Source organism: Clarias gariepinus, chromosome 15 (assembly GCF_024256425.1).
Source record: "Clarias gariepinus isolate MV-2021 ecotype Netherlands chromosome 15, CGAR_prim_01v2, whole genome shotgun sequence".
In the NCBI taxonomy this organism is placed as follows: Eukaryota; Metazoa; Chordata; class Actinopteri; order Siluriformes; family Clariidae; genus Clarias; species Clarias gariepinus.
In genome coordinates, this window is record NC_071114.1 from 5,319,261 (window position 1) to 5,344,036 (window position 24,776).

At 40.6% G+C, this 24,776-nt stretch overlaps 1 long non-coding RNA gene across 1 annotated transcript in view; it reads left to right on the forward strand.

The window, feature by feature from the left end:
- The first annotated feature begins 24,370 nt into the window (after nucleotides 1-24,370).
- Nucleotides 24,371-24,776, forward strand: part of LOC128543163 (uncharacterized) — a 34,027-nt gene continuing 33,621 nt past the window's right edge. Inside the window, exon 1 of the long non-coding RNA XR_008365701.1 lies at nucleotides 24,371-24,575. This is a non-coding gene — a long non-coding RNA (uncharacterized LOC128543163). The remainder of the gene's footprint in view (nucleotides 24,576-24,776) is intronic.

Here is a 24,776-nt window from a genome sequence, read left to right on the forward strand (position 1 = left end):
AGTGCTTTACCACTGCGCCATTCGGAGGGCGAAATGTTATATTTTTAACGCAAAAAAACAAACATTATGGCCAAGTTTGACCCTAATGGCTTCCCAGAATGCTTCACTTCTGTCTAGACTTTCTTCTAAGACACTTCTGTTAAGACATTTCGAGTTCGACAGATTTGAATTCATGAAATATTATAAAACGGCATAATCTTTTTTCTTTAAACACTTTGTCATGCTTTTCTTTATTCCAACATCGAACTTTTTTCAAATTTTCTTTTTATTGGGTAAGATTAATTGTGATTAATCTGGGAGGGCTTTCCACTCGATTTTGAAGCAGAAGTGCTGGGATTTGTGTTTATTCAGCTATAAGAGCATTGCTGAGCTCGGGTACTGAGGTTGGGTGAGCTGATGTCTGCATGCAGTTAGCATTCCAGTTCATCCCAAAGTTCATTCAAGGCCATGTGCAGGTCACTTAAGTTCCTCCGCCCGGACTCTGTGTCTTCATGAGGCTTCCAAATTTGTTCTCCCAAAGTTTTGCAAGAACTATATATGTGATGGTAAAATGTCAAAACCTTTTTTTTTTTTTACCACATACTGTAGAGTGTCTCGTTTCCAGGACGTCAATAAAAGCAAAAACATTCTGATGCCTTTTGAATTCCAGCATCTATTATATGACTATTCGTATTATTTGTGTTATTATTTAAAATGAGGAAATGGCGGTAAGGAAGAGCAGTAATGGTATGCATTGAAACGCTCCTAGTCGCAACACAGAACAGAATTTTGTTTCCATTCTTAGCAGCCGACAGCTGGCTCATCTCCATGATTACAAAGCCTGGCATTAATTTCTCTATAAGCGCATTGCGCTGCATTGAACTGTTTACGTGCTTGGTGGAATGACTGTGAGACCGGGCTCATTCTTGAAGAGAACTTCCCACACTATTTTTAGCTCACAGCCATGGATAGAGGATAATGTGGCTCAATAAATGAGAACAAATGGAGATGAGTATTAGTGTGAGGCACGGGAGGAGTGTACCTGCGACCGCAAACGGTTAACAGCGACAGCTCGTAGTGGATATAATGGCATTAATTACACTATGAGGTCATACTGTTTACATATACGATAAGATTTAGATCTAAACAATTTGTTTTACGTTTCCTTCATATGTTTACCCTGGTTTGGCATCGCTGTAGGTCATTTATTTATCCTTAACATGCTTAATGTTTGTCCTTACCGTGACTCAGCACTCCAATCCGTCACCATAATTTACGGACGCATTTATATTCTTATTCACACGGCTGGATTGTGGTTAGTAAGCTGAAAGTCGGTGTTAGAAAGCACCGAAGCGTAACCTTCTCATATTCAGTAAGATGAGTAAATACGCTGAAATCACAGGTTATCTTCAGATCGCATTAGATCCGATCAGAGCATGCGGAGAGTAATGATGGCACCCGGGTGAATGCGGCTTTCAGCAGATATGTGTTTTTAATTGGAAACAAATGCCATTGATGTTTCTAAAAGGCTGTACAAGTTTAGCTGTGGTGCTGGTTGCAACCTTACATGCAAACCCGGAGTTACACGGCTGTGGTGTACAGGAATAGAAGCAGCAACTCTCATAACTAGTTAGGAATGTGTAATGATACCATTTTATTTAATATATTAAAGAATGATATATCGTAAATGTTCACCCATTTATTCAATGCGTGTCCAAGCCAAACCCAGGCTGAAAACTCATTTTATTTCTCCAGTGTTCACTAGTGCTGGAGATCATCACGATAGAAAGTTTTCTCAGAGCCGTGATCGGGCCGCCTGCTTCACTTCTGAAAATCTGGCCTGTCAGGAACTCCATAACCTTAATGTCCCTAACATCAGGAAATGGCTTGGCGCGAGGTCAGGACTGTATGTGGGGTGTGGCAGTACCTCCCAGCCGAGTTCCTGTTGGTACGTATTGGTGAATGATCTTGTGTTGAATGATCAGTTCCCGCACACAGATGCAACACGTTATCTCTTCAATCTTCCTCTGCATGCTACTCATACCACAACCTAGTGTTAAGCCCAGTCCTTATCCGTATACTGTATATTTAAAGGCATCTGATAAATGCTTAAGCTTGCTATACGTACATAGTGCAGGTTAAATCAGGGAATTAATTAAGACACTTCTGTGTTCGTTTAATCCTCCCTGGATTCAAATCTTCAAGCAAAAACGTCATAAATTAATAGTTATTCATGTGAGACCAGAGGTATTAGCAAGAAAAGTTTTTTTTTCCCCTTTAGAGAAAAAACAGAAAGCATTTTCATAGGGTTTGAGAGTTCTTGCGTCACTGGTGTAACTAAAATAAATCGGATCAAATTTTATAAATTGGATTTGATCCTCTGGGTTTTAAAGACCTTTCAAAATATTAGTACTACCAAGGGGTACCGATCAAACCGGGAAGTTCGATTGTACAGATAAACAGAACACAAAGTTATGAGAGTAATATCAGTAGTATTTCTGTATATGATCCCCTGCTACACTAATGCACTTACGCCAGTTTTTCACTAGTGCTTGGACACCATCAAGGTAAAAAGTTTTCTCATTATGCCGGATCCATGATCAGACTCCCTGCGCCATGTCTGAATCCCCGGCCTCCCAGGAACTCCTTTAATGAACAATGTTGTGGAAATGGCTTGAAATGTAACTTGTGTTATTTTACACTGAAAGCAATCGCTTCATAACACGTATTTGTAAAAAAAAAAAAATAATAACATTCGATTTAGATGTTTGGGAGCATCCAGGATCCGCATACACGACCTGTTACTCTAGAAACAAAAAGACAATAAAACCAGTGTATTAATGGCGATAAAGTCTGCTGTTATAGAAAGTTATTCAAACTGTTTTATTTTTTTTTTCTTTAATAATCAGATTTGAATCCATCCACCATCAGTCTTTGTGACAGAAGTGTGAATTCTAGGAAACAATGTGGGTGGTGCTACTCATAATGATAAACATGGATGACTAACCCCGGGCATTTGCATGCACTAAATATCGACGCTACAGTAGGACACAAGCATGCGTTCGGTCAGATGCTCTGCAGCAATGCATCTTATGCAACATAACCTCCACCACTACGATATTTCAATAAGATCAATATGTATTCAGGTATGTTGTCTCTTTTTTTTAAATAAATATTTTTTAGTGCATATATTTAGGATCATGAAACACAAATCAGGCTTGTTGCAGGTCACATGGTCACGCAGTACAGTATTGTGGGTGTTTTACAAAATATGCAAACTCTCTGTATTCTCAGAAGTCTAATCACGCAGTATGTCATGAAAAGCACAAACTTTACTCATAAAGTGGGCAAAATCAAAAGAAAAAAAAGACAAAGAGCTAAACAGTATACTGTACATAGTCATAAAGGGGCGGCACAGTGGCGTCGAATTAGCACTGTGGCTTTGCACCACCAGTGTCCAGGTTCGATTCCCACCTCAGGGTCTGTGTGCATGGAGTTTGCATGTTCTTTTCATGCTTGATGGGTGTTCTCCGGTTTCCCCCCACAGTCCAAGGATACGCAGATTAGGTTAAGTGGTGTCCAGTTTAAACTGCCTCGTGGGATAGGATCCAAGCTCCTACAACCCTATAGAAAGGATAAGCGATATAGAAGATAGATGAATATTCAATCAGTTAGAGGTTAGCTTGGATATAATATCACTCACTGTCTAAACCACTTCATTCTGTATTCAGGGGGGCTTAGGAAAGCTAGGGCACGAGTCGGGGTACACCGTGGACAGGGTGCCAATTCATTGCAGGGCACACACACCCATACACACACTACAGGCAATTTGGGAACAACAATCAGCCCAACATGCAGGTCTTTGGACTGTGGGAGGAAACCAGAGCACCCAGAGGAAACCAAGCAAGCATGGAGAGAACATGAACACTCCATGCACACAGACCCCGAGACGGGAATCGAACCCGGACCCTGGAGGTGCATGGCAACAGTGCTAACCACTACACCACCTTGGATAAAATATGTTACGTGAGTCTCATTTACGTGAATATTTGTTACGTGAGTGTTATTAACCAGTTGTTCTCTCTTATGGCCATACAGCTGTTTAGCCCCAGTAAGTTCTCATCACGATGTGTGTGTGCGTATGGAAATGATCACGATCATGTTTTCATTATTAAACCCTTTTTTTTTTACCATACGACTTCACCAAGTGATTTCTGATGCATGGAACAGTTTGTAACCCAATTCCAGTTAGCTTGTTGTTTTTTCTCCGCTTGACGCAGATCAATAATTTGACCCTTCTGTAACGGCAACTCTTTTTTTTTTTTTTTTGGCTAGTCATTGTACTGTACGTCATCGTATAATGAAATGCAGTGCAGATAACATATTTTTTTTTGGTAGCTGTGAGACTGGAATGACTAAACTTTTTGTCAGTTCTATTTGCTTTAGTGAGTAAAACCAAATGCATAAATATGAGCGTGTGATATTTATGATGAGGGGAGGGAAAAAAGGGAGTTGTATCTTTAACAAACTGTAGTGACAAAAACATGTTTTGGAAAATTTAGGAATAATATGATTTTAATCAACATTTTTTTTTCCAAGCCAGATATATTTTTTTAAATATAGAAAAAGATCTGATTTCCATTTGACTATTTGTTTTGTTTGTTTTTTGTTTAGCTCTAAAGCCATCAAAAGCATACTACAGATTAAACAACCTACTATGATTCATGAATATAATGTTAGAATGTGTGTACAAGCCAGCTCTACAGAGTGAAGAGATGCAGGGTGATGAGGATGGCAAACTGCGCCAGTGTGCCCGGGTGTGCTTGACTGAGCATGTAGGCCAAACAGCACCGATGCACCACATGTCCCCGAGGAGAGCGATAGAGCGTTAGTGTACACGAGTCCGGGGGAGCCTTGTTCACATTCGTCTGACATTGCCCGGCTTAGAGCACACGAGGCCTTGTGGAGGGAACGGCTTCGTCTTTCGTCATTTACTTACTCTGTAAAATCCTTTCGTTAAAAAAAATGTAAAAAAAAAAAAAAAAAAACATACTTAGAACAAGATGTCGTAACGTTCCACGTACATCTAATGATGGTATTGATAAAAAAAAAACAAAAAAAAAAACACCGCTCATCGTCTTACGGATCAGTCGCAATTTCCTCGCGGTGTTATTAGCATAAATCTCAAACGCCAAATTACTCGCACGCTATCATAAGCTGACAAGCTGAAGGAGCTTCAAATATGCCCACGAGGAAGCGCGCGACAAATTATAAAGTGTGATCTTCTCAACTTGTCAGTGCAGGATGACATCCTGAGCTCTTTAAAAAAAAAGAAAAAAAAAAAAAAGACCCAGCGTGGGAGTCAGGGATCAATTGAGTCTCAGGATTAAGAGCCGTCTCGTGATGAGGACACGCTTTAAGGGAGATGATCTTGCTTTTAATCATCGGTGTTAGCCAACAGTACGTCCTGTAGATCTCATCAGACACGACGACTGGCGACAACCTGTATTTACTTAGCCATCCAGAAGTGCGTCTTCTCATACCGATGATTAAACCTGAGACAAGGGAGGTGGTGAAGGGGACGTGATCTGTGATCTCCTTGTCGTTAATCTACGTGTATTCGATTATGATGAAGTCACTTTTGCCTCGTTTAATGTGACTTCACTTGAGACGCCTTAGTCATCTCAATACTGTTTTCGTCTTCCGGTCCACTCATATAACAACAGAGACGGAGAGAAAAGAAAAGAAAAAAAAACGTATAAATAAATAAAATGAGCAGGAGAATTATTTTGTGATTCTCGTCTTTCGGTGTTGTTTCATGCTAGATTCATTTCTCACCACTAAAAGAAACACATCACTGTTTCATGTTCTTCTTCCTTCCTCTGTCTCTTTTGTTCTGAGCGAAGAGATGACTCTTTCCTCTACTTAACGACTGTTTCCCATTACTGGCCACACAGCGTTACCTCCTCAACCACGTCTTTAACGGTTTCTAACCACTTCCACCTCCGCTGCGCTCACTCAACCCCTCCCTGCATGGTTTTGGATGCACGACGCAGCTGCCATGCGTGATAGCGCTGCGCTCGCTATGATCACTGCCAGTGCTTTAGCTGTGCTAGAAAACAGATGGGTTTAAGCTTAACATGTGAGCCGCGAGATAAGGACGGATGCAGGAGGCAAAGCCCGGTGATGCAAAAGTGATGCAAGTTAGGTGCGAACATTAATGGAAATAATAGGATCTATAGAACGTAGCCTGGACATTTTTCTTATCGTCGCTGGTTTTGATTTTAAGTTCATCATTCAGCAAATGACGTGTAAAAAAAAAAGGAAGTGATTTTAAATAGTCCTGCCATGTCAAGAGGTTAAAGAGAAGAAAAAAATCTCCCAGCTCTCATCAGGACTTAGACAAAAAAACTTTTTTTTTTTGCCACTTTAGTACAAGTTTATATTTTAACGCCAGGTTTAAGAAATGAAATCACTGCTGTAAAATAAGAATCAGCATCAAAAGTAAATGCGCTGAGGCCTGAAGTATTTATAGTGAATACACTGATCTACTGACTTCCTAATCAGAGTGAAGTCATGTCAGGCTAGAGCGGGGTAAAGAAGTGAACATGGCCAAGGCTTCGTCGCTCTTCATGTCCAGTCATTAACTACATTAACTTGTCATCCTGATGCCAGGAGCGAGGACGTACAGCTGCTCAGGAAGTTTCCACTTAAGTCCGATTTTTTAGGCAAAGTTTTATAATATCATTTCTAAGTGTACAGAATAAATTTTTTTAGAAGCAAAGCCAACAGTACTAGTAGTTTAATTAATGATTCTTTTTATTGTTAAAAAAAAAAAGGTTTTCTTAAAATCTAAATTTAATCGTCAAATTTTTGTTATGCAAAAGTAACTCGATAAATGTAAAAATAAAAGTTTTCAGTCGTATCTAGACATTTAGTGACAGTGTATTTTTGTTGTTGTTGTTGTTGTTGTTGTTGTTCTTGTTTTTTTGCACAAATACCCCCCTCCCACCCGCCCCCAAGTTTGTTGCTCAGCCTTCCTGTTCTGCGGCTAGACAGTTGCTCATTCAAATAAAAACTGAAACTGCGTGTTCGGAGGAGGAGAGGATTAAAGGGCGCTCGAAGTATGAAAAAAAATTTTTTTTCATTGTCCATGCGTAATGTTATTTTTCAGCTGGAGCAATAACAGGTACACTTTGTGGGGAGCTCCGAGACTGATGTTTACTTTTTGTTGCGAATATATTTGTAGTGAACCATTTTGTTCCAGGAGCAGACAACAAAGAAATACTGGTCTCAAACACGAATTCTCAAACACCATACAGAAAAAAAAAAAACATAAATAAATAAATAAATAATAATAATAATAATAATTCCCGGTCTCCATGCTCCCCGTACACCCCTGTTGCTTTACTCTGTTCCTCCAGGAGGGTCGTCTCATTTACACAGCCCAGGCCTGTTGTTTATCCTTATGAAGTTGAGAAACTAAAGCTTGGCAAATCTTTGCGAATTCCTCAAACGTCCCTCAGAACAAATCTGTTTCATTCCCAGTGATGCGTTTTGGTTCATTCTGTCAACCAGAACTGAAGTAAAAGAACCTCTTTCCTTTTTTTTTATTAAAAGATACCCTTATTTTGGGCGGGGTGGGAGGGGTGGGGGGGTGTTAATAAAATCATATGCTGGGTACAGATGGAGATTAGGGTCACCGTAAAAGAAACATTTGACTTCTGCCTTTTTTTTTCCAGGATTCTTGGGAAAACATCAGAACTTGTTTATTTATTTGTTTACTTATTCATTTATGTATTGATTAGTTTGTTTATTCATTCATGGACGCACTAATGCTCTTCCGTAGTGTAGAGACGCCGTTGTTGAAAACTGAAGTTTCTCCTTCGGTTATTAAAACTGGCTCTGGTTCTATTTTGTACCTGAAGTGCTTTTAAGCTCTGAGCTGAAATAGCAAGATATGGGACCTTTAAAGCGTGGACATCTACAGTATATACAGTATGTACGTTGTTGTTGCTGTGACATGTTGTCTCCTAACTGGGGGAAAAAAAAAAAAAGCCATGATATAATTTAATTCCAGGAACTACATTGCAGAGAAATGAGATGTGCTTACTTCATATAGACTGACCCTGAATGTGCCATAGCGAGTATTCAGGGCAAAGTCTGAAACGTTGATATGGTCATTCCAGAGCATTTACAAGCCGCTGGAGATAAGTGGCACACAATTTGCGTGTGTGTATGTATGTGTGTGTGTAACTGGGTTGGAAATGGATATTAAGATGAATTACATTAACGAGTGCTGTTCAGAAGTTTACGGTGAGTGTGTAGCCGGATCCGAACATCTCATGGACTGACCTGGAAATATCTGATCCAGAATAAACTGTAATAGTCTGTGACACGCTTGACTGATCCTTCGGAACGACATGTGAGCTAAGTCAAAGAGTTTAAAATAAATACATGAACTTTAGAGCCTCTCTCTCTCTCTCTCTCTCTCGCCCTCTCGCTCTGTGAGTGTGTTTCCTAAGGACCACAGATTCTATTTTGAACCTCCTGTTTACTTTCATATATTTCAAACGTATGAAACCCGCAGCTCCTCCCTGTGAAAGACTAACCCAAGTAAAGCCTTCTGGCCAAAGCACAGTGCCCTCATTCTTCACTCGAGTGTGTGTGTGTGTGTGTGTGTGTGTGTTAAACCCGCACAGACTCCTCTATTGTCGTTTCCATATAGGATATTATAAATTCCACATGATGACAGCGTAATAAACACAGTACATTTTCAGAAATAGAACCGAACATTGTCTTTATTGCAGTTTATCGCTCAGCTTTACTATTTACACACTCAGGATTATTCTCGCATGATTATTGCGGCTTAACTCTCACAACTGTACACATAAAGGGAAATATATATATTTTTATGATTCACTAGAATTAGCACGCATCGTTGAGAAATGGAAAAAGTAGATAAAAGGATAAAGATGAAGTTTTGTCTTAAAACCACTCCAGCGTGTTAAAATTCACTTATACCACTTCAGCGCTGTTATTTCAGCCAAAGTGAAAATATGAACTAATCCCAGTCAAAATATTCACTTTATCTTTTCTAATTAATATCTATTGGTGCAGGTGTTTGTTTACATTGAGACAGTAGCGCATTAGTAGATTATTTTAAAGTAGATTATTAAATCCCACACATAACTGTTCATAACATCACTTTTACTCAACATTTAGATTTCACTGATGGTGCAGATTAAACTTCAGGCAGAGATCTACAGTAAGCCCTGCATTAAATTCTGTCCAGGTGTCGATTTAAGACGCGCCCACAGTTGCATTTTCTAATCCGGCACATGCTGTAACTGCTCATACCTTCATTTTGATTTCATTTATGGTGCAGTTTCAACCTCAGGCAAACACCTAAGCACTGCCAAAGTTTCATTAAATTCCGTCCAGCCAGTTTTGCGTGATGCCGCGATAAAATCTGCCTGGACAGACATACAGATATTCGGACGTACAGACAGAAATTTTTTTCTGAGACTGGTTTCGGTTCCTCCAATGTATAAAACGTAAAGATATTCGAGTTCTGACTAACGTACGGATACAGTACAGACGAAACCTTTTCCCAGTGAATTTGAAATTATTTATACGAGAAGACCGAATTCTTGATAGGGGGGAAAAAACTAAAAGTCAGTCTTCACTCCAGGACGAGTCATACACAGGAGTACAGAAATAGCACTGTGAAGTGGTTACCAGCTCCAACAATGTCATAGGTTCAGATCCCTCCGTACACTAAGAGAGAGAGAGAGAGAGAGAGAGAGAAATCCAGATCTTTGTGTTTTCTTTACTTTGTACATAAAATCTATCTGTAGCACTGATATTGTTTTTACGGAAATCGATAAAATCTCACAAACACTCCTCAGAGGAACCGATGTTATAATTTCCATTAAAGACCTGATCTTCAGTATTTCTTCTCTCTCTCTCTCTCTCTCTGACCGATCGCTGTGTTTAAGTCTTCCAGAAAGGGAAAAGAACTGCAGTGACAGACTGTAGTCTCACACAAACACTGCAAAGCTTTTGTTGTCGAGGTTGGAGGGTGGTGGAGGGGTGGGGGGTACGGGGGCACGAGGCAATCTCGAAATTCTCCCAGCTTGTGGTGGAATCAATTAAAAGACATGCTGTTTATTACCAATTGACTGAAATGAACGCTTTCTGTAGAGGGAATGCTAGGCAATCCAATTTTTTTCGAATGCGGCTGTGAAATGAGGCATCACTTTTACAACTGTTTCGCGTGACAGAGGCTTCTGGTTCCTCGCCGAGCGAACGGAAAAAGAGTCTTCGATTACTACTCCGCGCGCCGCCGTAGACTTTATGCTAATGTCCCGATCCTATGGCGGCGTAAACATTCTTGGAGTGAGTCTTTACAGCCGAATGCATATGACGATCTGTTTAACACTAACACACAAACACACACACACACACACACATATGCACATACACCACACTCCACCACGATTAACGCGACGCCCCAATTCCCAAGCCGACCGCTCGCTGTGTGCGGCTGTATAGATCTGCTTTGAGGTTCTTATCAGTCGCTCCCAGTTGTCGCTATAATTCTCAGACTTACCAACTACACACATTCTTCCGCAGAGCAGAAAGAACGACACCGCGGCCCCGCTTAACTTCACAGCCGACTTCATAGCGGAGGGACTAGGCTGCGGCACGCTGCGCAGCCTGCGAGGTAGACATTAGGACTCGACGTCGGACAGATGTGAAGTTCTTAATGCTGGTAGCTGTGGGCTTGACATGTTACCCGGATTTTTCATTTATTTATTTATTTTTTACAAACGAACACAAATGTTGTGTGTCACACTTTCGAGTTAATGGCACGAGAAGAGATCATCAGCGAGGCCTAGCAGGCATTTCGGTTCAGCTCAGGGCCGCAGCTCGCTGATGCTCAGTGGTAAAGGCTTGTTGCTGACAAGCATCATTAGAAAATGCCCACAATGGCTGGATATTTTTGGGACTTTTGCTTAGTTCTGCAAATGTTTTTTTTTTTTCGAAAAAAAAAAAAAAAAAAAACGTCCATTCAGATTGGTGAACATTTCAGTATTTTAATAATTATCATCATTTAAAATATGATAATAATGTTTCATTTATGCAGCGTCTTTCCAAAAGGCACTTGAGAAAGAGTGTAGTAATGAAGCATGGTCGAATGTAACAAAGGATAATGGGCCTCATTTATCAAACTGGATACCAACAGATTTATTCCTAAATCGTTTGCACCAGCATTTACACCAGAAATTTGCTATTTATGAAAATAAATTCTAAGGGGGAAAAAAAAGGGGTTTGGATCCTGCTTATGCTCCTGTGTATGTGTGTGTGTGTGTGTGTCAATTTACACATAAGGAGACTAAACTAACGCAAACCTTATAGTTAGTGCACTTTTATATTTGGAAAATATTATCGAGAATATTTCTCTATAATTACATTCACAGGATTAAGCAGACGAACTTATCCAGATCGACTTTGGAGTGTCTGTCCAGGAAAGGTCAAACTATTTTACTATTTTAAAATCATTTTACACTGTTTTATCAGCATCAATTAAAAACAAGAAGATCACACACTCACACATTGTCTAATACCGCTATATCTTATATACAGGGTCACAGGGGTTCTGAAACCTACACCGGGAGACTTGGGATGTGAGGTGGGATACATCTGACATGTAGACACACTCATCCATTTGCATGTCTTTAGAATGTGGGAGGAAACCGGAGTACCCGGGGGAAACCCACCAAACCCACAGGGAGAACATGCAAATTCATGCACACAGAGTCCGAGGTGGGAATCGAACCCAGATCCTGGAGTTGCAAGGCGACAGAGCTGATCACTAAGCCACCTTCCAAGAAGATCAAGCTTACAACAACAAATAAAGCAAATCATTCAGTTACGCCTTAATAAATGCCCGAGGACAAGACAGTGTGTCTCTGCGGACCCTTGAAACTGAAACAACACAGAAATCTACCAGCAACACAACACATGACAATTAAACTATATATATATATATATATATATATAAATGTGCTTATATGGAAGCCTTGGAAACTGGTGTGTGTTAACGGGGAGGCTTCAGACTTCGGATATGTCAGGAGGAACAATTAAATTATTTCTAAAATGTAAAACTGTCAAAATGTGTTTTTTTTTTTTTTGTTTTTTTTTTAACCACCGCGTGATCATGTGTATCTGTGCCATTTCTTCGCCAATCTGACCCATTTTTTTATTTTTATTTTGCTAAATCATGTCTGTACAGTTGAAACATAATACATAAAACATAAATGATAAAATGCTCGGAGTTTTAAGGGCTATGCCATGAAACAAATGCCTCAACCGACCCTAGATTTAGTGCTATAATATACAGTACTGTACAGTCAGGTCCATACATTTTGGAACAAAAGCTATGTTTCTTGTCGTTGGGCCCCTGTACACCACCGCCAAATGCAAATGTACCGCCAAAGCACCTCCAGGCATTTCTATCTGCTTGATTAGTCATGGAGCAATGAGGGAACAGGCCACACCTGGCCAGGCTTGTCAGCCGTTTGTTCCATTATTTATGAGCTCCCCAAAATGCGTGTGCGCGTATGAAAATGGAGGTTATTCCTGAAAGCTAGACGGTTTTGTAGAAATCCTTGAATGTTGTGACTTTATTCACATTTTGAGTGTTTAATTTAACATTCTGTCTGGTTGTGTACGGAGGCTAAATGCCCCCCAGCTCCCCCCCCTCCCAAAAAAAAAATCTTTGTACCAATTTTTTATCCCGCTTTATCTATTCAGAGTCGCAGAGGCCTGGAGTCTATCCTAGAATACTTAGGCCACAAGGTGGGATACACCCCGGAGAAGGTGCCAATCCATCGCAAGCCACACACACACACACACACACACACACTACAGGCTGTTTGAGAACACCAATTAACCTAAATCCGGAGGAAACCCACCAAGCACAGGGACAACATGCAAACTCCACGCACATAGACCTCGAGGCAGGACTCGAACCCTGGACACTAAAGGTGCGAGGCCACAGTGCTAACCACTACGCCTACGGACATGACTGTATATTTTCATTTTCATCACAAAAATATCCTTCTCTGTATTTTCAGGCTTAACCCTGATTGCTTACTTTGTGCACATTCCCTTTTATGGCATTTTGTAGGCGTCACTATGTGCAAATGAGCTGTGTCCGGAATACATGAGTGAACGAGCTGTGTGAGGTGATCTACTGTACATGACATGATTTTATATATATATATATATATATATATATATATATATATATATATATATATATAAAAATTAAATCATCAATTTATGAAATGCAAATCTGCTGAAATTTGACTTCGTCATGAGAGCCTTCCCTTTAAACCTAAGTAGCAACGTTAGAAGGCTTTAAAATCTGAAGACATGCTGAAGTGTGTGAAATGGAGCGTCATCAGGCATGTCCTCAGCTCAGTGTCATTACGGCTCTGGCAGGATGATTCTAAAAGGAGGCCATCGTGATCTTTTATGCACTTTTATGTGGCTTAGCATTTAATTATACATCAGTTCAGGGCCTTGGAAGGAGACCCCATCAGTGTGCAGGTACAAACTGCTGCATTATTGAGCACCTCGCTGGCAAAAAGGCTGTGTACAGAGGTCGAGCACGGTCGGTAGCGCATTCATTTAGTCTTGTCTTTCTGTATATGCACAGGATTGAAAGGTATTAATAACTGCGGATTCATTAAAGCACTCGCTCTAAGGCACAGATTTAAAAAAAAAAATCCCATATTTGCTTTTGTCTCACCGATTCTGTGCTAAACTTCAGGGAGAAGTGTGCATTTATCTTGGCCACGCTGCTGTTGTATGTGTTTGGGCATGAACACACAGCCGAATGGGAACTTTTCCAAATCTTCTTAATTTGCACCTCTGGAGCCGTGCTAAGTAGTTCCAGCTGAAGTAAATGATGTCTCAGTATGAGAACCAATGGGAAGTTATAACATGCAGCAAGTAAAGTATGCATGTAGTGTATGCATGCGAGAGCTGGGGAAGAACTTTGGGTTGTGCATGAAGAGTTAAGGCTGTGTGTGTGTGTGTGTGATGTGTTGAAAGGTGGTCAGGAGAGTCTACAGGCAATGACAGGTAAGGCAGCTCACCACAAATGAGGCCTGCGCGTGTACAAACTTCCCCCTAGAGACAGAACAAGCTGCTTTATGAACTACAGCAGCAGCGCTGCCGCATGGTGTAGGTGATCAAGGCAATTATTACCCACTTTATAGTAAATACATGGACATTAATGATCGCAATACATGTACTGTAGGTAGAGCCGAATGCATATCTACACCAGGAAAGGCACTGATGGCGAGCGAGGAGGTCCGGGGTGCGATCGGTGCTCCAGTTCATCCCAATGTGTTGAGTGGGGATAGAGTTCATGCTGAAACGTAATACATAGTCTGTTGTACTGCAAAAATATATACCCCCATCAGTCAAAACATGGGTTCCCCATTTGGCACTGGGATCTTAGTACTGGATCTTTTTGGGTGCTGTGTGGGTTGAGGTTCGGGGCCCCTGTGGATCTGACTTGTTTGTTCAGCGCATTCCATGGACACTCGACTAGATGTGTGCCATGAAAAAGTATTTGCCCCCTTCCTAATTTTTTTTTTGTTGCATATTTGTGACACTTAAGTGATTGCGGTCATCAAACAATATTAATAATACATAATGATAACCCAAGTAAATCCAAAATGCAGTTTTTAAACAATGATTTCATTTATTAATTATTAATATTTTTATAGATTAATATTTTTATTATTAATAAGAAAAATCTGTTCAAACCTGCCTGGCTCTATGTGAAAACTTAATAATTGGTTGGCGGCAACAACTGCAATCAAGCATGTGCGATAACTGACAACAAGTCTTTCACATCAACTGTAGGGGAATTTTCAACCACTCTTCTTTTCAGAATTGTTTTGATGGTTTAACCTGTTTACGGTCATGCCACAGCATTTCGATCTGATTTAAGTGACCAGGCCGCTCCAAAACCTTAATTTTGAGCCATTCGGAGGTGGACTTGCTGGTATGTTTCGGGAACATCGTCCAGCTGCATAACGCAAGTGCGCTCGAGCTTGAGGTCACAAACCGATGGCTGGAAATTCTTCCTTAGGATTTTATAGTAGAGCAATTGCAGAATTCATGGTTCCATCATTTATGGCAAGAGATCCAGGTCCAGGTCTTGAAGCTGCATAGCAGCACCAGACCATCACGCTACCACCACCATGTTTGATTGTTAGTATGTTGTGCTTTTAATGAAACGCTGCGCTAGTTTTACGCCAGTTGTAACAGGATGCACACCTTCCAAAAAGTTCATCAGTCCAAGAACATTTGCCTAAAAGTCTTAGGGATCATCATTAATCAGCGAAAAAACAGAGGTATTAAATCCAGCTAATCATCATGTATACAACATATACACAGGGATGAACTGTTCATAGATTGGAGAAGTTTTGCTCACCAGGCAAAAATCTGAGAATATGGGAAAAGCATTGCTCTATTTTAAGCAGTCTTGAATCGATCACGCTCGGTTGAGTTTGAAACTAGATACCATGAGTTTTCCAGCTCAGCAACTTCTCCATTCTTATGAAAAACACCGCAGCGAGGGTAAATCAGCTGACTGTCGTCTTTCATTCAGCTATACATACAAACATAAGCATACACATAAATGCACAGTCGTCTAGAAAGAAAAAGATCAAACTCAAGCATGAAATGGTTTCCCTCTCAATGCTATTTCCGGATAGGCTCCACCTCCTGCCAGTTATCCTCCACTTCATTTGCGGTGTTTAAGGGAGTCATGGCACTTGATCTATCTAAGCTGTAGGATGGTGTAGAAATGTACATGAGTATTTAAGTCTTTTCTGACTCAACAATCATGTCTTTAACACAGAAAAAATGGATGTAGTGTAGATTTAAGCTTATTGACTGGCAGAGGCCAGTTTTACTGAAAAGAATTATAAGAATTTACCATTTTAATCATTTTAAAACTTTATTTAATCCTTGGCATGAATATCACAGAACATTTCAGAATCATTAAATTTTTTAAGTTGTCACCTTCTCAAAAACATCATAATCAGCACTTGGACAAACCAGACATCATATAAAGGTGTCAAAACCAGAAATATTGTGTAACGTGGCAGTTAAACGTGTTACTAATGCACAGCTATTAGAACTTTCTCTGTCTCTCTCTCTCTCTCTCTCCTCTTGCCTGCACATTAGTAGGTCTGGTTACATTAAAAAGCTAATCTTATCCCTGCAAGCTTTTGCTCTGACACGAGAACTGCGAAAAGCCACCTATTGTACTTCTGCCTTAAAAGTAGAGTGCAGTCATGCTCGGAAACACTGTGACATCTACGAGCTGAAGCACATTCATTTTTATCATCACTAGGAGGGCGTTCCAGCTTTAATCCTGCTCTCCGTGTCCTAAGACTCAGCACACTTTAAACAGCTTAGAGTTGCTCGGAAATCCGCCTCAAATCCGATGACACCGGAGAAGTTTTACAAAGCGGTGAAATATCGCTTATTAGAGCTACCATACTCTTAGCAAAACTGCAAGGAGAGCAGGGGCGCCAAAATAAATGCCCAACAGATTTGACTCCTTTTATAGGTCTCTAAAGCTGCGCTTGATGATGCAACCACAAACTCGAGGCATTTGGTCAGCCGGGAACTTGTGCGCTAACTTCTGGGATTCTCAAAGTGTAAACTGAAGGTGACATGAACATAACGTTCTGTAAGACTTGGCTCATCTGGGGAAAAAGACTGTATAAACGGGTCAGGCGTAATAGGGTAGGAACTCCTGACACGTCATCATCACGTGAACACGCCAAAAACGGGAACGTATAAACTATTAGCAAGCAGTTAAATAAATTAGTAGCAGCTGCATTTTTATTAGCTTCTAAATGCCGTTGGCTTTCTCAACACGGAGTCAAATATTAACCTTTTGATAGGAACACCACCTTGGACTGTGTTGGGACTTCACAATGTGGAACCAATGAAGCTTAGCATCTACTGGAAAGGTGGAAATCGTCCTGGTTCTGATGCCCAGATGCATTCTTCCTAAAGTGGCACGTTTCTAAGTAACAACCACAAGGAGGCGAATAGCATGCCATACTGTAGAAGGCTCTGGGCGTAGGAAGCCAGGTTGATGATGTATGTCCACCACCCAGTGGGCCAGCCTCTGTCAAGGCAGGGATTGTACCTGTGTGTCTCCTCTGTGACAGATGGACAATTGATATGAATTCTCAGCAGGTTCTCCATCATGGAGCACTGCAGTAGATTGATTAACAAAGGTGGGTGATATGAGATCAACCACAAGGTCATTCTGGAAACATCCGAGCAAGAGGCATGTGGGTACTCTAATCCTCCAAATCCTTTTCGCTGGAGTGATTGCTAACAACAACAACAAAAAAAGTCAGTCTCTAGAGAGAGAGAGAGAGAGAGGAAGACCTATTTCAGTTTGGCAACCTGCACCAGCTCATAAATTCGGTCTTAAGGGATTCCAGTCGAAGAGTGAGATGTCATGCCAGGCTCTTGTGGGAGTAAGGCTGGTGAAGCCACCAAAGTAACCTGCCCGGTCCTGTCGATGTGGGACAGCTGTAACTCGGGACTAATCAGAGAGGAATTCTGTCCATTAGTGAGAACAACCTCAGCAGCCACAAGCAGGACTCGATAGTAGAAGTAGAGAGAGACAATGAGGCTTGTGTGTCAGCGTCAGAGCACCACAATAATTGGAAGATCGACCTTGCATTGATGAATTGGTGACCGTGTGCCCTTCGAACCTGTGAGCTATGACGTCACTGCTGGATATTCTACATATGTGGTGTCTCAGTGCATTTCCACCCTGGCAATACATCACCTTAGATACGCATGACACGCTGACTGCATGTCAACATGCTTACCCTTAAATCCCATCTCATTGCACAATAGGCGCTGATGCAGGCGTCTTAACTAGCACACTTTTCAATTTTAAGGGTTTCTGTATCATACGGGGACAGGTGGAGCTCAGTGATTAGATGTTGGACCATCAAGTTTTCACAGTTGGGCCCTTAAACGAGGCCCTTAACTCTTAAGCTTAGTAACGAACACCTGAATAGACATACGGTTAAAAGAACATAACTTGGGCGGTAGCCAAAATGGCCATTTTTTGGAGCGCCACATGATGTAATTTTTTTTCCCAAGTTATTTTTATTACTATCTTATATTTGTTATTTATCTCACGCTGATTTATGAGGATGTTCGTCCATCATACCATCATTGTTTGTCTTTGTCTTTGTAAAATGTCCTTAAGGAACAATATTGCTAAGCGTGTTAACATTGTTGGCAGCATTAGTTAAAAAAAGAAGGTATATCTCTATTTTAATTTTAACACGCAAAAATTCCACTCGTACTTCCTTCCCTCCTTCCTTATGATGAAAATAATGATTACTTCATTATTCAAACATTAAAACTAAGCCAATCACTGCTCTATACAGACTCCGATCACGTACCTGCCAAGGACAATGGCACTAATTTTGCATGTTCAATAATTTCATCTCTTTCACCGTTAATAAATTAGCCCATCTTGCGGAACTACTGGTTATTCTGCTTTTACTTAATTTCTTGTCCTAAATGTTTTTTTTTACAGAAGAATTATCTGGCTACACTTGCCGCTTACTGAATTCAAGGCAAGATGGGACGAGTGAAAAGCGCTGAAGTCATGTGACTCCCATGACGTCGGTCACAACAGTGGATGGTGGAAGCACCGATTACTGACATTAAGTAGTTCGGGGTGTTTTTTAGAGCCAAAGAAATAACAGACATATTACCTGATTAGTACCTGATCACCTGCTTACCTAGCACACGACGGTTTCTGTTCTGCTGATTAGCATGTACAGTATGTTGTGGTATTTAAAACAGGAACAAGCATGTGAAAATGGGTGAAGAATGTTATAAGGATTTTATTTGCAAAAGTTTGATTTACCATAATGTGATCACAGTGTATAAATATTTAATTCCAACTGGATTTGGTGGGGTTTGCTAGTGCTAGCGTTAGCATTCGCACATTCATGGCTTCTGTTGCAAATGAGACGATGCTATGGAACGTGCTTAGCATTCACTAATACTGACTTTTCAAGCTTTCTAATTAATACTCTAGCTAACTAACTGTTCCAGGGTTAAATCCATAAAATGTGTTTATTCAATTCAATTTCAGTTGTATATCGCTTTTAACAACAGTCATTGTTGCAAAGAATCAAAAACAAATGATGGAAATGGAATGTATATGAATCAAAAAGATCAGATAGTCACTGGAAAAATAATGCTAGCATGCTACTGGATGTAACGTAAACAATCCTGTTCCAGTACGACAAAACAAGTCGTGCCTTTGATCAGGGGTTGGAAAAAGTGTTTTAAGCTAAATAGCTTTGTAGCTTGTTGTAGCTGTGAAAAAAAACAAAAAATACGGACTTTCCAGAGGCAATTTATAAATGACTTTAGCAGTTACTAAGTAGACAAAGTGTTGTTTAAGATGCGAGATGTGTTTTCTTGCTGGAAGTGCTTCAGTGACTGGCCCTGTATGTGGGATTTGGTACTGACATTCAGTATGTAATGTCCGCTTTAATGTTCAGAAGTGGGCGGAGCCATGAAGGACAGATGTAATTTACATTTAGGCATTTGGCAGACTCCCTTATTCAGAGCGACCTACATTTTCTTCTAAGCAGTTGAGGGTTAAAGGCCTTGCTTAAGGGCGCAACAGGGTCAACTTAGCGGTCATGGGATTTGAATCTTTCTGAACCGTAGTCCATCGCCCAATTGGTCCAATGCCTTAACCATTTAGCTACCCCTCCCCTTAATGACCTCAGGTGCAGAAGTTCTAGAATTTAAAACATATCCTGGATGCAGCAAAAAAAAACAAAAAAAACTAAAACAAATGCACATTTAAGTCTATGGACAAACCTACTGTACCATGTCCTTCTTGGTTGCATTGAGGCTAATTGAGAACTTGATTGATTGGAGTTTTTATTGTGCCACCAGGTTATCAGGACCCTCCTAAGTCACAGGATGTGCATGATATGAGCTTTATTTATTTATGTATTTTTATGGAGCAGCCTTTCTAGTACTGTATGTTCATTGAATAATTTCTCGTTCTCCTTCCCGCTATTTGCGATTCGTGTAGGCTTGTGGAGTCTTGTACGTTACACCATGGACTAGGAGATGAACAACACTTCATCATATCGCATGTGCATTCGGATGGGCTGCCAATAACAATTGTCTTGACTTGACAAACACACGTTCCCTTTAGTGGCCAGGTGACTTTTTGGGAGAAATGTCCCCCTTTTGAAGGAGGCGGCCGGAAGACCCTTGTGGATATATTATCTGCAGCCCTCAGCTGAGACGCGGAACCTGCCAGGCCTCCAGTGCCAGGCTGCAGGATGCTGCTTCCTCCTGTTTTGGCACAAACTTCAGGGCAGATGCCATTCATGTCTCTCGGGCATGTGAGCGTGTGTGTGCGTGTGTGTGTGTGTTGGATGAAACCTGTGGCTGCAGAGCTTCAAGGAGGAAAAGACAAGCGTGAAATAGACTGTCTGTAACAGTGGAGTGCCAGACAGCCCGGCCTCGCCAACAGATGGAGGTGTGAACTATCAGGACGGAGATATGGAGGTATGTACGGTCAGGGAATCTGCTGCACATACTGTATGTGCTGGATCGAAATAATCGAATGACTTCTTATTGGTGCTGAAATGATTTCTGCTGGAGATATGTTTTATATATTAAGTTTTTTTTAAAAAAACTTAAAGAATGTAAAGTGTGAAGCAAGTTTAAATTTAAAACACTGTCGTGTGACAATGGTTTGCTTGTTCCACGAGCTAGACGCTAGGGTATTGTCTGTCTCTGTGTCACGTTTCCATGGAAATCTGTCTGAGAATGATTAAATCTTCCAAAGGAATCTAAAACACCATCACCTCCCTCTTCCCGTTTGCTACACACACCAGAGCGTAGTGTGTTAAGCCCAGTGCTGGTAACTTATCCTCATCCGTGTATATACTGTATATATATATATATATAAATATAGGATGCTGATAAATGCATGAGCTTGCGTTTAAATCAGGGGATTAATTAAAATACGTCTGCGTTCATTTAATCATCCCACGATTTGGATTTGTCCTTCGACCACAAACCTGTCATAAATCAATAGTCATTCATGTGCAGCCAGAATTTATGCAGAATTTCCTCCATTAACTAGAAATGTTTTTTTCTCTGTACTGAAAGCATTTTCACAGAGTTTAAGCGTTCTTGCATCACTGATGTTACTAGGATAAGTCGTATCAAATTTTATAAATTGCATTTGATCCTCGGAATGTTATAAACGCCTGCACAACGCTAGTACTACGACGGGCGTTCAAGTCAAACCAGGACTTTTGTTTGTACAAAATATCAGAACACAGTTCTGAGTGTTAAAAACTCCCTTTATTTCTCTACATGATCCCCTGCTACACTAATGCACTTACTCTAGCGTTTCACTGGTGCTTGGACACCATCAAGGTAGAAAGTTTTCTCAGTACTCCGGAGTCATGATCGGTATCGCCTGGCCTCTCAGGAACTCCTTTAACGCCCCAAACATGTGAAAATGACTTGCAGTGAGGTCAGGACTGTATAGGGGATGTGGCAATAACTCCCAAACCAAGTTCCTGTAATGTGCGAGTGCTGGTGGTGGATGATTGCGTGTACAGTTCACACAGACAGATGCGTCTCTTATGCAAGTTATCCATCGATTTTAAGGGATTTTCAGGAGTTCTGCTTGCTGAATGTTCACGGGAACGATTGCGGCCTTCTTTAAAACGTCTGCACCGATTTACATATTACAAGTCCCGGTTTGACTTGAACACCTATTGTACAGATAAAAGAATTAAACAGATAGAAGGGATAAGATTTCTCTAATATGTATTAAGGATATTAAAACTTTTTTTTATTAATTAATTTATAAAATGATTCAATTTACAGCATGCAAGAGAAAAAATATATATATTTGACATTTTACTTGTTTTTTTTTCTAACTATATACCACAAATTAATTTTATTTTCTAAATAATTTTTATTCAATGCTCATCTTAAATGCTTAAGTCTTTATTTAACTGCTGGCGACTACTCCGCTCCTCCAGCCCAAAGGATCGATACGTACAGTATATATGCATGCCTGGCTGAGGCAGTGTGAGAAAGGAAATGCGAAAGTGGCTTCTGGTAAATGCATGTATCGCTGGAGCGCTTTCATACCACATGGTAAGGAGTGTTGGTGTGTGTGTAGCTGAGCAACCAAAATGTGAACCACGTAATTCTGAGAGCGAAAATACTTACTACAGATAAAAAAAAAGAAAGAAAGAAAGAAAAAAAAAAAACGCCTACTGGAAACAGGTGCAGCTGCATTCGGAGGGGCTGTCAACACAAACCGGGATAATCAGCTGGCAGTTACAGTGGATAGGAACTGAAGACGAAGTTTCTGTCATGAGATCGAACGTCTGATTCTTCTCGTGCTGCAGCGTAATCAAAGCGAGAAGGGTGATGATGCTTGCATAGAAGCCTGCGAGCAAGCTAAATAGGGCATAGAAGAGAAACTGAGAGAATGAGTGATAGAGATAGAGACAGAGAGAGAGAGACAGAGAAAGACAGAGAGAGAGAGATTGTCACAAAAATTTGAAAACAACTGCACAAGCCACATGGTGCATCGTGGCAGCAGTGAAGTGAATAACACAACATGAGAAAGCTTAGCAGAATATTGATTTAATGCTGCATTCAAGAAGTGGAAGATGTGTGTCCTGTATTACACACGCTCTGTTTAACACATGCTCCCGGCTTTTGCTTTCCTCCCACAGAAGATCATTTAAGCGAAAGCGTCTAACACACGCTTTCTTTGCTCCTCAGCTAAGAATCCACTAAATGCACAAATAAATAAAAAAAAAAATTAATAAAGATATAAAATATCACTACCATGAACTACCAAACATCTTGTGCAATCTCTGATTATCAGACCTTCAAGTTTTTTATGTGATTCTTAATTTTTTTTTTTTTAAACTATATATAAAAAAAAGAAGCAGGAGAGATGCCTACAATTTCATTTTTATCATTTTTTTCTTTTCTTTTTGTGAACGGAAATAATATTTATCATGGCCATGCTGTCTTGGATTTCATGCCCTTGCTTATTGTCTTTCCTATTAAAAGATGTGCAGTTCTAAGATTCCTCTTTCCTCTCGCCACCTTCCATATCTTCTATGTTTTATTAATAAAATGGATCAGAATAAAAACACACCCAGGGAAAAAAAAAGAAAAGAAAAACAAACACTTTTTTACGAACACTTAGTGAATGATTACTTGATGTAACCTTAACATGAATTGCCGTGTTATTTCACATACACATTCGTCCTTATTGTGCTGGTTTACAAATGAAGTGTGTCACGCCCCCTGAAAGTCACATCACAGGTGCAGCATTCGAGCGGCTTGACCCCCTTTACTTCACTTCCCGGGTATGAACTAAAGACAGGAGTGTGATGTACGTTATATGCGGAAAAAAATATGTGCACGTCTGACCATCTTATTCACACATGCCTTTAACTTAAAGTTAGGGATGTTAGGTGATGATGTGGCATATCTGAAATGCTGGCCTCCCAGGAACTCCTTTAAAGTCCCAGCCACATTTCTGTAGTGTGTAAGTGGTGCTGGTGAATGGTTGTGTGTTCAGTTCCCACAGACAGATGGAACGCTTCTGCAAGTTCGTGACGAGTTATCTGAAGGATCAGGTGTTTTCACGGGAACAAAATGCAGTGGACTTCCATTTTATCCGTGTATGGGACAGGAGTGGCTTGGGTTTGGGTATATATATATATATATATATATATATATATATATATATATATAATTATTATTATTATTATCTTGCAAATATAAACACTTTTTGGAAAATATATATTTTCTTAAAAGATTTTTAAACCCATCCATTGCAGACCTACAGCCACAGGACATGACTACATTTTCCACATTCTTCCAACACACACACACACTCATACACACGGTCCTCAACCATTCTTCGGCACATCAGCTCGTCTGCAAGGAGGTTTGGCTTTTTCCACTCGTGTGCTAATCCGATGAATTGAAGGCTAAATCCCAAACGGCTCCCCAGTGCCTGTACCAGCGCCCTCCGCCGAGCGGGACGTGACTGCTGTAGAGCCCTATACAGAGCACTATACATTGACAATTGGGATGGAGCCAAAGGCGAGTTTTATGGGTGCACCCGCTGTCGACCAATGGCGCTGCTCGCCGCAGATCACGTGACTCCCTGCCTCCACTCTTCCCACCGTGTTCAATGTTGCGAGCGCAGGAAACGCTCAAAGTGTCAGAGAGAGCGAGAGACGAGCCGGCGCAACTTTTCCCCCCTGCCCGTGTGTGTGTGTGTGTGTGTGTGTGAGAGAGAGTGTGAAGCGCCCTGCAGCAGCTCTGCCCGGGTTTATTACGTGCTAACGGACTTGCTGTGACCGGGGACGCCGGGGTGACGTCAGCGGAGAGCGGTTAGTATTTAAATGATGTTTAAAAAAAAATTGCAACAACGTATTTTTTAAAAAAGTAACGTCTTTTGTTTGAAGCGGATAGAGTGTCACTTTGAGCGAGCTGTCAATCAAACTCGCCTGCGGGGATGAAAGCACTTAGGGCACTTGTTAAACAAACAAAAACATCGAGTTTGTCTCTTTGTAATTTTAGTGTAATTAAAT